The sequence below is a fragment of the Branchiostoma belcheri genome, unplaced genomic scaffold (genome assembly GCF_001625305.1).
Source record: "Branchiostoma belcheri isolate BF01 breed outbred unplaced genomic scaffold, Haploidv18h27 scaffold248, whole genome shotgun sequence".
NCBI lineage: Eukaryota > Metazoa > Chordata > Leptocardii > Amphioxiformes > Branchiostomatidae > Branchiostoma > Branchiostoma belcheri.
In genome coordinates, this window is record NW_017803852.1 from 106367 (window position 1) to 117859 (window position 11493).

The 11493-nt window shown below is 41.5% G+C and overlaps 1 pseudogene; it reads right to left on the reverse strand.

The window, feature by feature from the left end:
- Positions 1 to 43: 43 nt before the first annotated feature.
- Positions 44 to 3718, reverse strand: LOC109471325 (annotated as a pseudogene).
- Positions 3719 to 11493: the final 7775 nt, after the last annotated feature.

The window sequence follows — 11493 nt, forward strand, 5'->3', positions numbered from 1 at the left end:
TTTTACTGAGGGACATTTATACGCCAAATTTTCATGCATGTAACTAACGCGGTATCGCGCACAACTGAAAGGGATACGGCCTCAGCGTTATCGTAAAGTAACCGTCAGTGTTTGGAGGAGGAGCGCCCTCTTGCGGCTTGAAGGTGAAGGACTGCAGCAGGGTCGAGAAGAACAGGAACAGCTCCATCCTGGCTAGCTGCTCCCCAAGGCACACACGCCGGCCTGGAAATAAAGAATGCTAAGAAGTAAGATCAACTGGTGGTCAAAAAAGAATATCATCATTCCTGTGATTCCGATGATAATACCAGCGCGAATAAAGTCTGAATATTACCTCCTGAAAAAGGCATGAAGGACTCAGGATTGTTGATGACGTTTCCTTCCGCGTCCAGAAACCTTCCGGGGTCAAACCGGTCCGGATCAGGCCAGTAGGCGGGGTCCATGTGGAGGGAATACAGGTTAGGTAGTACCTGGATCAAAGAGGAAACGAAAAGTTCGTGAATAATCTTATCTTGTAGGTTCTCTCTCTCTGTCTGTCTGTCTCTCTCTCTCTCTGTGTGTGTGTGTGTGTGTGTGTTTGTCTCGTCGTATCATAATATAATGAGGGGCCTGGTCATTTCCCATAACTACCTGGTCATTTCTATAACCACCTCGTTTCACTTATCGATACAATTTATTGAAATGTTACAGGAAATGGAGAGGCCTTTATGATACCATATTCACCTCAGAGCGGGTTTTTAGACCTTGACTGTGGTACATGTCAAACCCGACATACCTGGGTTCCTTTAGGAATGTCAAACCCCTGAACCGTGACGTATTGCGTGGTCATGTGAGGAACTGCGAAGGGAACAAGAGTGCGGATCCTCATGACCTCCAGCAGACATGCGTTCACGTAGGGCAGCTGGGAACGGTGGGACAGGGTGGGCAGACCCTCACCAACAACGGCAGCAAGCTCCTGCTGCACCTGTCACGACAAATACGGTTGATTACTTAGATTATGTTCCATTTCCCACTAGGATAAGATTCTCCGAATCAAGCCGAATAGATAGCTAACAAAATAGATCCGCTCAGCGTAACCACAGTGGGAACGCTCAAATCCAGTTCGATTTGGTTAGGTTTTGTTCTTGAACCCTCCATCTCAGAGCAGAAACAACATGGTAGTTCTGGAGATGAATAGGCAATGTGTACCTTGTATTGGACGTCTGGGTTTACTGTCATGTAGAGCAGACTCCACCGCAGGGTGGTTGTTGTTGTGTCTATCCCCGCTATGAAGAGGTTCTGAGTCATGTACAAGACGTTCTCCTCTGTCAGACCGTCCACCTTCTCCTGCAGTTCCAGCTCCAGCAGACAAAGGTCGAGGAAGTCTCGCGGATTCTCGCGATCAAGGTTCTCACGATGACGGGCTATCTCCTCCCAAAAAACTCGATGCATCTTGGAGTTTTGTTTCAGCACTTCCTTATAGATTTTGTTTACTAGGGAAAAGAGTATACGAAAAAAATACTGTCAGATCATCTTATACGACTGTATTCAACGATAAAGCATTGTCATTTTGTTCGATTTGAAAATCAGCTAAAAAGACCCACATTTCTTCACGAGCAACTACAGCATATGTTATTATACCATATCTTTCTCCCCATTACAAAATGTCAGGTCATTTGGTCGTAATATTACGTTTGTTTAAATGAGTTACTTAATGTTACTCACTTCCAGGAACAAACCGTAACAAAGGGAAGAAGCTGATTATCTTTCCCGCTCCACCGCCCTCGTCGAGTTTCGCAAGCGCCTCCGAGAGCTCACGGAACGTTTCATCCCCGTAGTCATAGCGCTTCCCGAACGCCATGGAGCAGATGATGTTCGCCACACCGACCCTCAGATCGTTTGATACGTCAAAGGGCTGTCCCTCGTATTCTGTCATCTAAAGATAGGACGGCATGTATTTTTGTTCTTTAAATTAAAAGTTGTTGCAAACAGTTTTATCAGCAAGGACAGTAAAAGAAAACACGGAAAATAGCGAGAACAGTAGGCATGTAATAATTCAAAGACGTACTGTATTGTGACCCTTCTATACCCACAGACGCAGAGAGACACCGAGAGATAGATGGATAGATGGAGAGAGGGAGAGTAAGAGAGAGAGAGGAAGAGGGAGGGAGAGTAAGAGTGAGAGGGAGAGTGAAAGAGTGAGGGGGAGTAAGAGGGAGAGTGAGAGAGAGGGACAGTGAGAGAGACAGAGGAAGAGGGAGAGAGAGGGAGACTGAGAAAGAGGGTGAGTGAGAGAGAGGGAGAGTGTGAGAGAGAGGAAGAGTGAGAGAGGGAGGGGGAGAGTGTGAGAGGGAGAGTGAGAGTGAGAGAGAGAGAAAGAGAGAGAGCACCTCCAGATATCCCACATCCAGAGATCTCACATAAAAAGATCTGCCAAATTTTACTCTACAAATTTTACCCTGCCTTTGATCCAATCGGTACATTACCTTGTTGAGGAGACAGCTCACTTCCTCTCGAATGTTCTCCTCGATGCTGCCAGTTCCAACCTTCATGCCGAGGTGCTTTAACGCGGTGAGAGCAAACCTCTTTCTCTGTTTGAAGCCGGTTCCCCAACGGGCAGCAGTAATGTCTATAGATTTAAAAAAAACATCTTATTCCTATACCCATGCAGTCAATATAGCCTAAGAGACCATCTCTAAAACCCTGGCTCTGGCCACAACAATTATTTTTTTTTCCCTTTTTATCCATAGATATAAGGGACTTGCCTCAATAAACCTTTGCCTCAATTAACCTTGCCTAAGTTGAACACTTGTTCAATGCGATCGGACCTATACTTTTTGGGACCATACACGGCCCAATCGACGTGTGTTGAAAAAAAAATTATTTTGTGATAACCAGGATGAAATCAATTTTTAGAGGCATGGCAGTCTTTGTGCAATGTAAAATGGCGCAGGCCGGGTCACTTTGGGTCAGGGGGTCAGTCTATTGTAAAACGGGTATGGATTTTGTTGCATTTTCTTGTTCTCTGTCTTGTCTTTTCGTCATACAGACGCTATTTTTCCTAAGTAACATCTTATATTATCACTCATGTATAGCCCTGTATATGTCCGGGCTTAGGGTATCAGTCTCCCATGCACGCATCGCACCGCAGCGAAACGCACCGAATGCGGAAGTAATTACGCCACAGCAGTGCAAAGGCAGGCAAGGGTTTTTGACCTGATAAAGAGATAGAATAATTTGAAAACATTGTGTAAAAATGCCAGCGGTACAATGTAAACATGCTGACAGTTAGATATTGCGTAAAATGACACTTCACTCCACCAAAAATGGAAAATTATAAGAAAGAGGGTCTATAACTTACCTTTTCCAAAGCCGAAAATCGCACCAAAGTTTGGCGGCCTCGAGGCGAACAGCTCGGACCTGTCCACGAGCGCGTCCTTGACGGCAGTGTAGCCGTTCAGAACCACCACATCTTCCATCCCCATCCTGACGGTGAAGACGTCCCCGTACTGCCGCCTCCACGCCGTCAGCTTTAGGGGAGGTTCCCGGCCAAAGGCGAGGAGGTGCCCGAGAACAGGCACACGTCCTGCCGGGTAGGGGGGCAGGTTTCCGCGGCGCTTCAGGAGGTACGAGCCAGGAGAAAGGCCGTTCAGAAGACAAGAAACGTCTGCAGACTCAGACCGGGGATCTGCAGTATCTCCAGGACAGACTCAGGTATCCAGCTGTAGACTGCAGCAGCCATGTTTAAAGACAAGAATACAGTTATGCCAACCTGTGACTTTCTAGGGAGGGTCAAAGTCCAAAAGTTCACACAAACCGGCTGTTCAATGTCAGGTCACGATGGTCAGATTTGGGCCCAAAAGTCCCAATCCGCTACTATGGAGATCGAATCCCCCGAACCCGCGAATCTTGTTCGATATGACGTCATTCGAATAGAGCGGGCGTTCGATCTGGGGTTACCCGCGGTCATTTACAGTAAAGCCGCTACAACCGGCTACTTCAAGCCCTTTTCTACTTGGGAACCACGGAACAGGAAAAATCCACCTTTCCACAAATATGAACCGTTTTCAAAACATTACATCTATGCCGTGATTTTATTGTGGATATGTAACATGTAACGAAGCTACTGCCGTCATCGTGGGTGACCTTGAAGGTCAGAATTCTTGTATACGCTGTTATAAAATCCAGGTCCCCATATCCAAGTGTCATAGCACGCGTGCAAACATGGTATTTTAACCATTCCCAAAAATCGCTCAAATTACCTCATTGAGGGCTTGTTTGGAAGAGGAACGATTTCCGCAGATTTCTGTCTTAGGGATTTTTTAAATATGGCCGCTATTATGAATTATCGGTATTTAAAGTTAAAACACTGCGTTTTTAGCTCTTCTTTTGACTGTAAGTCGAGTTTTAGTTAAAAACTAAAAAAATCCTAAGACAGAAAGTTTAAATTTACTGTAATATTTCTAAAAATCAAAAAATCTAACCTTATTTTTAATTTTCGGGGCCTCTTAAAATCAGTTGTTTGGTTCTCGTGAACCCTTTTTGAAATCCGAAATTGATCTCATTTGGAAGCAAATGTACACAAAGTGGAGCAAAGGCAGTGCAAGAATAACATTTGAGGTAAACAAAATCACTTATTACATTTTATTTTGACGAGTATTTACTCTCCAATTACTTTTGTTTATTTTCAAATTTTACCCGTTGCCCCCGGGCCGGCCTGGGACTCCCGCGCGGCCACGTTCGAACACGTTCTGTAACCCGATACCTCCCTAGTAATGCGACTTTTAGCCTAGCAACCGACCGCCGTGGGTCTTTAGGGGAGGACCAGTAATTGAGTTGGGTGGTAGCGTGCACGATGTACTCTATATGGAATTTGGACTATTTGTGGTTTTTTGAACGCTTGAAAGTTAAACATGTGAATAGAAAGGCCGTGCGGAAGACGAGAAAAGCCTGTGCTGCAGATTAAACCAAAGATTATGCAAAATCTCCAGCACGGACCGAACTCTCCAGCTAACGACTACAGCCACATTCTAAAGTATTTTTGATCGTCAGCTCTGCAAGTCTAAAATCACCGAATATAATAGACCGGGCTTTTGGGGGCTTCGTGGGGCGGGGGTGGGGGGTGGACAGAACTCGCGAAAGGTATATCGTATGACCACCAAACTTTCAGAGGACAATGAACTAGTAAAAGAAATAATAACAGGAATTTTGATCTCGTTATGACGTCATATGACGTCATTATGACGTCCTTTATGTGATTTTATTAGCCTAAACGGTATAGATAGGTCATTCCCTAAAAATTCAAAGTCATACAACGTAACTTTAACATAGTTTATAATAGAATATTAGGGTGTCCATAGCAACACCAATGACGTCAAAAATTACACAAATTAGTACAAATTATGAATTTTTGATAATAGAATTTACATCAAATTACATTTTATATTATCAATATTACAAACCATGTGTAACGTGACATAAAACCCACAAAATTCTATTGTTGAAACTAAAATTACTGAATTGAGCAAAAAACGGAGCTTTCGAACGCAAAAATAATATCATGCTGTGACCTTGCAGTGTTTATCATAGTCTTGTTGTTACAGGACACATAATAATAAGATAGCAATATTCACAGCAAGTTGTGAACCTAACTTATACAACGGCGGCCATGGATATTCAACCTCGCGTGGAAAAAATAGTTACTATGTGGAACCTTTCTAAAGTTTTCACCACCAAATCTCCATTCGGTCCAATGGCAAGACCAGTTGGCCCTAACATTTGACGATCGTGGGAACAAATTTGCCAAACCTGCTAAATATGTCTACCCGATCGCTTCCTTGGTTCTCTATGATAATTAGGCCTGATCTGTCAATACAAATACCTCAAGGCAATTGACCTTCAGCGCTTCCAAAGCCTCCAAAACTGAACAAGAATTCCGAGATCTGATACTTCCATGAAAAATATGAGTTTTTATCCTTATTAATCATGCAAAAGACATCTACATGTTAACATAATACATGCAAATTAGGTCATCATTTGCATAATTGATTTTTATTGATGACCTTGCATCTCATCTAAAGAACGATCTTCACCTTTTTGCAGATGATTCGACCTTACATGTTGTCATTAAAAATCCTGGGCTCAGAAACACATGTGCTGTAAGCCTACATTGTGATCTGGACAAGATAGACAAATGGGCCTGTGACTGGTGCATTACATTTAATGCTGGAAAGACTGAAGAGATGATTATTAGTAGGAAACGAGAACAGAACCACCCTCCTCTGTACTTCATGAATGAAGAACTAAAGCCTACTAATAGCATTACCCTTCTTGGTGTTACCATTACCAATACTCTATCCTGGACTCCGTTCATCAAAATTCTTGCCAAGAAGACGGCCAGGAGGTTATACATCCTTGGGCGCACCAGAGACCTCCTCCCCCTTCAGGCTCGAATAACGGTATGTAAGGCATATATTCGTCCTCTCATGGAATATGCTTCCCCAATATGGAGCGGAGCTGGTGCAACTGCACTTAAACTTCTTGACAGCATTCAGAAGAAAGCTGTACGTCAGCTCCAAATTAGGGATCCGCAAATGGTTGGAATATATCCCTTAGAACACAGGAGAAAAGTAGCCAGTTTAAGTACCTTTTACCGGCACGTCTTCCTGCAACCCTCAGAGGAACTCACTGGAATTTTGCCGACCAAAGTATCTGGAACGCGAGTAACTCGCTCAACTACAAGTGGGCACCCTTACTTTGTTAAAGTGCCAAGATCCAACACTCAGCTTCACATGTCCTCATATGTACCAAGGACTAGCAGGCTGTGGAACTCCTTACCAGCCTCGGTTTTCCCTCACAGTCCTAACATGACTAAGTTCAAGACTGCAGTAAACAGATTCTTGTTGAATTCCTCCTAGAGATTTTCTACTTTTTGACAATAATGTACCATGTAATTATGTATTATGTATAATGTATTTGATAAGGGTACGTATGTGTAATCAAGCGAGGGGAATTGATGTGCCATATTGAACCAAAGATCATCGTTATACGATGTTAAGATCAGGTTCACTCTGCACTGATTAGAAAAAAAAATGGTATGTACTGTACTGATGTTTCACCTTCCATAGATTAAATAGATTACATGTATAAAAGTACTATGTATAAAACACTGTGATTATAGAATTCGCTCCTTAATTATGCAACTTAAGTCTTCATTTGAATAATTTATATCTAATTATGTACATTTCTATTTCAGCTACCCACAAAAATGATGAAGTTGTTCCTATCTGGACTTAAAGGCTTTAAAAGAATTCACCAGAAGGTCCCCTGCAGTTCCAGAACAAGCCGCTAGGGGGACCAAACCCACACCACTTATTCCTGACAGGAAAAGCAATCTGTCACCAAAAAGGCAAGACCATGGTATGTTCTCGACAAAAGATACTAAAACCGGAATTTCTTTTGCATTACCAAGGTCATCCACCAGGAGGACCATATTTGACCTTGACCTTTGTCTTTCCAAGACTTACCAACATACCAAATATCATCACAACCCATAAAGGCGTTCTGAAGTTATGCTGACCACAAAGTTCCGGAAACACAGACACACAGACGGACACGCCAAAAACAATACCTCCATTTTTTCATGGAGGTAATAAAGCATGTCCAGAGTGATTGTACGCTCTGACAAGTCTGCCTCTGGGAATGAAACGAAAAAAAAATCCTTTGATTGTCTGTGATGTATGAAGATGGCGAATATGTTTTTTAAAACGAAAACTATGATACCCTAAGAAACTAAAACATCTAAGTATATGTATGATTTTTTACCAGATTTTTGTGTTTTGTAAATATGTTCCTGTTTAGACATGTGTGTGGTTAATGATAACAAATGCATTTATTTTGTCCTTCGGTCAGACCTTCGAGGGTAGATGTAGAATAAAGGAATTCAACCTTCGTTTTCACGATGGTCAGATTTGGGACCAAAAGTCCCACTCCGCTACTATGGAGATCGAATCCCCCGAACCCGCGAATCTTGTTAGATATGACGTCATTCAAATAGAGCGGGCGTTCGATCTGGGGTTACCCGCGGTCATTTACAGTAAAGTCGCTACAACCGGCTACTTCAAGTCCTTTTTTACCTGGGAACCACGGAACAGGAAAAATCCACCTTTCCACAAATATGAACCGTTTTCAAAACATTACATCTATGCCGTGATTTTATTGTGGATATGTAACATGTAACGAAGCTACTGCCGTCATCGTGGGTGACCTTGAAGGTCAGAATTCTTGTTGACGCTGTTATAAAATCCAGGTCCCCATATCCAAGTGGCACAGCATGCGTGCAAACATGGTATTTTAACCATTCCCAAAAATCGCTCAAATTACCTCATTGAAGTCTTGTTTGGAAGAGGAACGATTTCCGCAGATTTCTGTTTGAATTTTTTTTAAATATGGCCGCGATTATGAATTATCGGTATTTAAAGTAAAAACACTGCGTTTTTAGCTCTTCTTTTGACTGTAAGTCGAGTTTTAGTTAAAAAATAAAAAAATCCTAAGACAGAAAGTTTAAATTTACTGTAATATTTCTAAAAATCCAAAAATTTAACCTTATTTTTAATTTTCGGGGCCTCTTAAAATCAGTTGTTTGGTTCTCGTGAACTCTTTTTGAAATCCGAAATTGATCTCATTCGGAAGCAAATGTACACAAAGTGGAGCAAAGGCAGTGCAAGAATAACATTTGAGGTAAACAAAATCACTTATTACATTTTATTTTGACGAGTATTTACTCTCCAATTACTTTTGTTTATTTTCAAATTTTACCCGTTGCCCTCGGGCCGGCCTGGGACTCCCGCGCGGCCACGTGCACGTTCGAACACGTTCTGTAACCCGATACCTCCCTAGTAATGCGACTTTAAGCCTAGCAACCGACCACCGTGTTTGGGCATTTCAACTGTTTGCCAATTTACCAGGGTAATTACATCTTTACACAAAAGCGTTGTAAAAGGTTCTTAGTAGTCATAAATTTCACTCGATTAATCTTTTATTTTTATTGTATTCCTCTAATTTACCATGACATGAATGGGTGCGGTTGTCTCATGTTGTGGAGCACCTGTAGCAACGACCTCAGTCAGTAAGGGTGACGCTCTCTGGACTGGTCACGAATTTTGTTAACTACTCAACGAAAACTCTCGCGAACGACAAAAAGATTAGAACAGGACTGCAATTTTTCCTGGTCGACTGAGACGTTCTTGTGTGGACTTTAACTGGTGACTTAAGCCGGTAGGACATTTCAGCAAAATCGCACTTCAACCAACACTACTACTGTTCTAACCCATTCTGCTGACAGCAAAGGAATTTGACATGATCCAACTGAACAGTTAGAAAAAAATCCAACTATATAACTGGGACTACAGTTACATGATTAATGTTACAGTTATACTTAAAATATAAGTTTTCGCATGTCGTAAGTGAAGATAACATAAATTGGCCAATGTATGATATTATGGGAATCTGCTAGTATGTTATGATTTCTAATGTATTGATACCTTCAGAGTTATGAACCCAAAATCCACGTGTTCTATCGTAGAGTAAATCTCAAAGTACAGTACAGTAAGTATCAACTAGAAAACTTTAAACAAATCTTGTAGTAGTAAGATGTGAGAAGATCGGGAGATCGCTAGGTGCAATATAGCTAGATGCCTGCAAAGATGGTTTGTTACGCAGAAGGGCAGGTACACAAACTGTACTAATGCGGATACAAATTAAAAGGCATTGTGAACTCCATATACTTATGTTAACTGTAGCTGACGCAGTCAGTTTGCATTGCCTATCTGAAAATGTATATTTTTCATTAAAGATAGACAGTTATGACTCCCGTCCTGATACAATTAGTTTTTCTTAGCAAAACAACCTATATTTTTATTATTAGAAATGCATATATGGTCCTCCTCTTTCCTAAGCTTTCCACAAATGCCTTTCAAAATGGATTGAAAAAATACAGTCTCGTAGAAAATCAAACAGATAAAAAATTTGTGAGAAATTTGCATTTGAGATTGAGATAGGAATATATATGTATTTACCATATTGTCCACTTTCAAAGGATTGCAAACAACCGTAGTTGCATGCTTTATAATTATTTCGTCATATTCTGTTGATGTTTTGTTGTCATGGTTGACCCCCTGTTCTTAGTGCTGAACATGCCCACACTAACACTACTGTCCCTGTCGTTAGTGGTGAACATGCCCGCACTAACACTACTTTCCCTGTCTTTGGTGCTGAACATGCCCACACTCACACTACTGTCCCTGTCCTTAGTGCTGAACATGCCCGCACTAACACTACTTTCCCTGTCCATGGTGCTGAACATGCCAACACTAAAACTACAGTCCCTGTCCTTAGTGGTGAACATGCCCGCACTAACAGTACTGCCCCTGTCCTTGGTGCTGAACTAGCCAACACTAACACTACTGTCCCTGTCCTTAGTGCTGAACATGCCCGCACTAACACTACTGTCACTGTCCTTGGTGCTGAACATACCAACACTAACACTACCCTCCCTGTCCTTAGTGCTGAACATGTATAACACTAACACTACTGTCCCTGTCCTTAGTGTTGAACATACCCACACTAACACTACTGTACCTGTCCTTAGGGCTGAACATGACCGAACTGGCACTATTGTCCCTGTCCTTGGTGCTGAACATGCCACACTAACACTACTGTACTGTCCTTAGTGCTGAACATGCCCACACTTATACTACTGTCCCTGTCCTTAGTGCTGAACATGACCACACTTACACTACAGTCCCTGTCCTTGGTGCTTAACCCTCAACAGTACACCTTCCCGGACTGATTAATCTGTACACCTGGGGTCCGCGCGGACCCCAGAGCAGTTTTTTGCTAATTTTTAGAAATTATCAACATGCTACCAGCTCAATTGTTTTGCAAACTGATGTGGGAACCTCTGTGTCCACATTACATACAAAAATCATACATTTTGAACTTTTTCTATTTTTTGGTGAAGAAAAGAAGACAAGAAAAAATACCCGATTTTTAAACCCATTTCAGACTGAAGGTGCTTTTGAGGCCCAACTTTGATCTAAGATAGCGGCTAAACGGCTTGCGCTAGAAGTATCAAATTTGGAGACCTTTCCTAAAATGTCTCTGGAAAAAAGTTCATATTAGTTTTATACTAGTAAGTTGATGTTTTTTTGTGTTGCCATGGCAACGGGTAGTTTTTTTGAAAATAAAAGTAATTTTGGTTTAAACATAAAATTTTTCTGAGTTTTATATAAAATTACACTTCTTTTCCAACATTAATAACATCTTACATAATTAAATATAAGTTAAATCATGTAATATGCATATAATATGCTAATTTAATGACGTCATTGGTCAAAATCCAATATGGCGGACTATAATATTAGCTCTGACGTCATATGACGTCATAATTACACCAAAGTTATTAAAATTTAATTCTATTACTACACCATTCTCTGAAAACTTGGTAGACATACGATG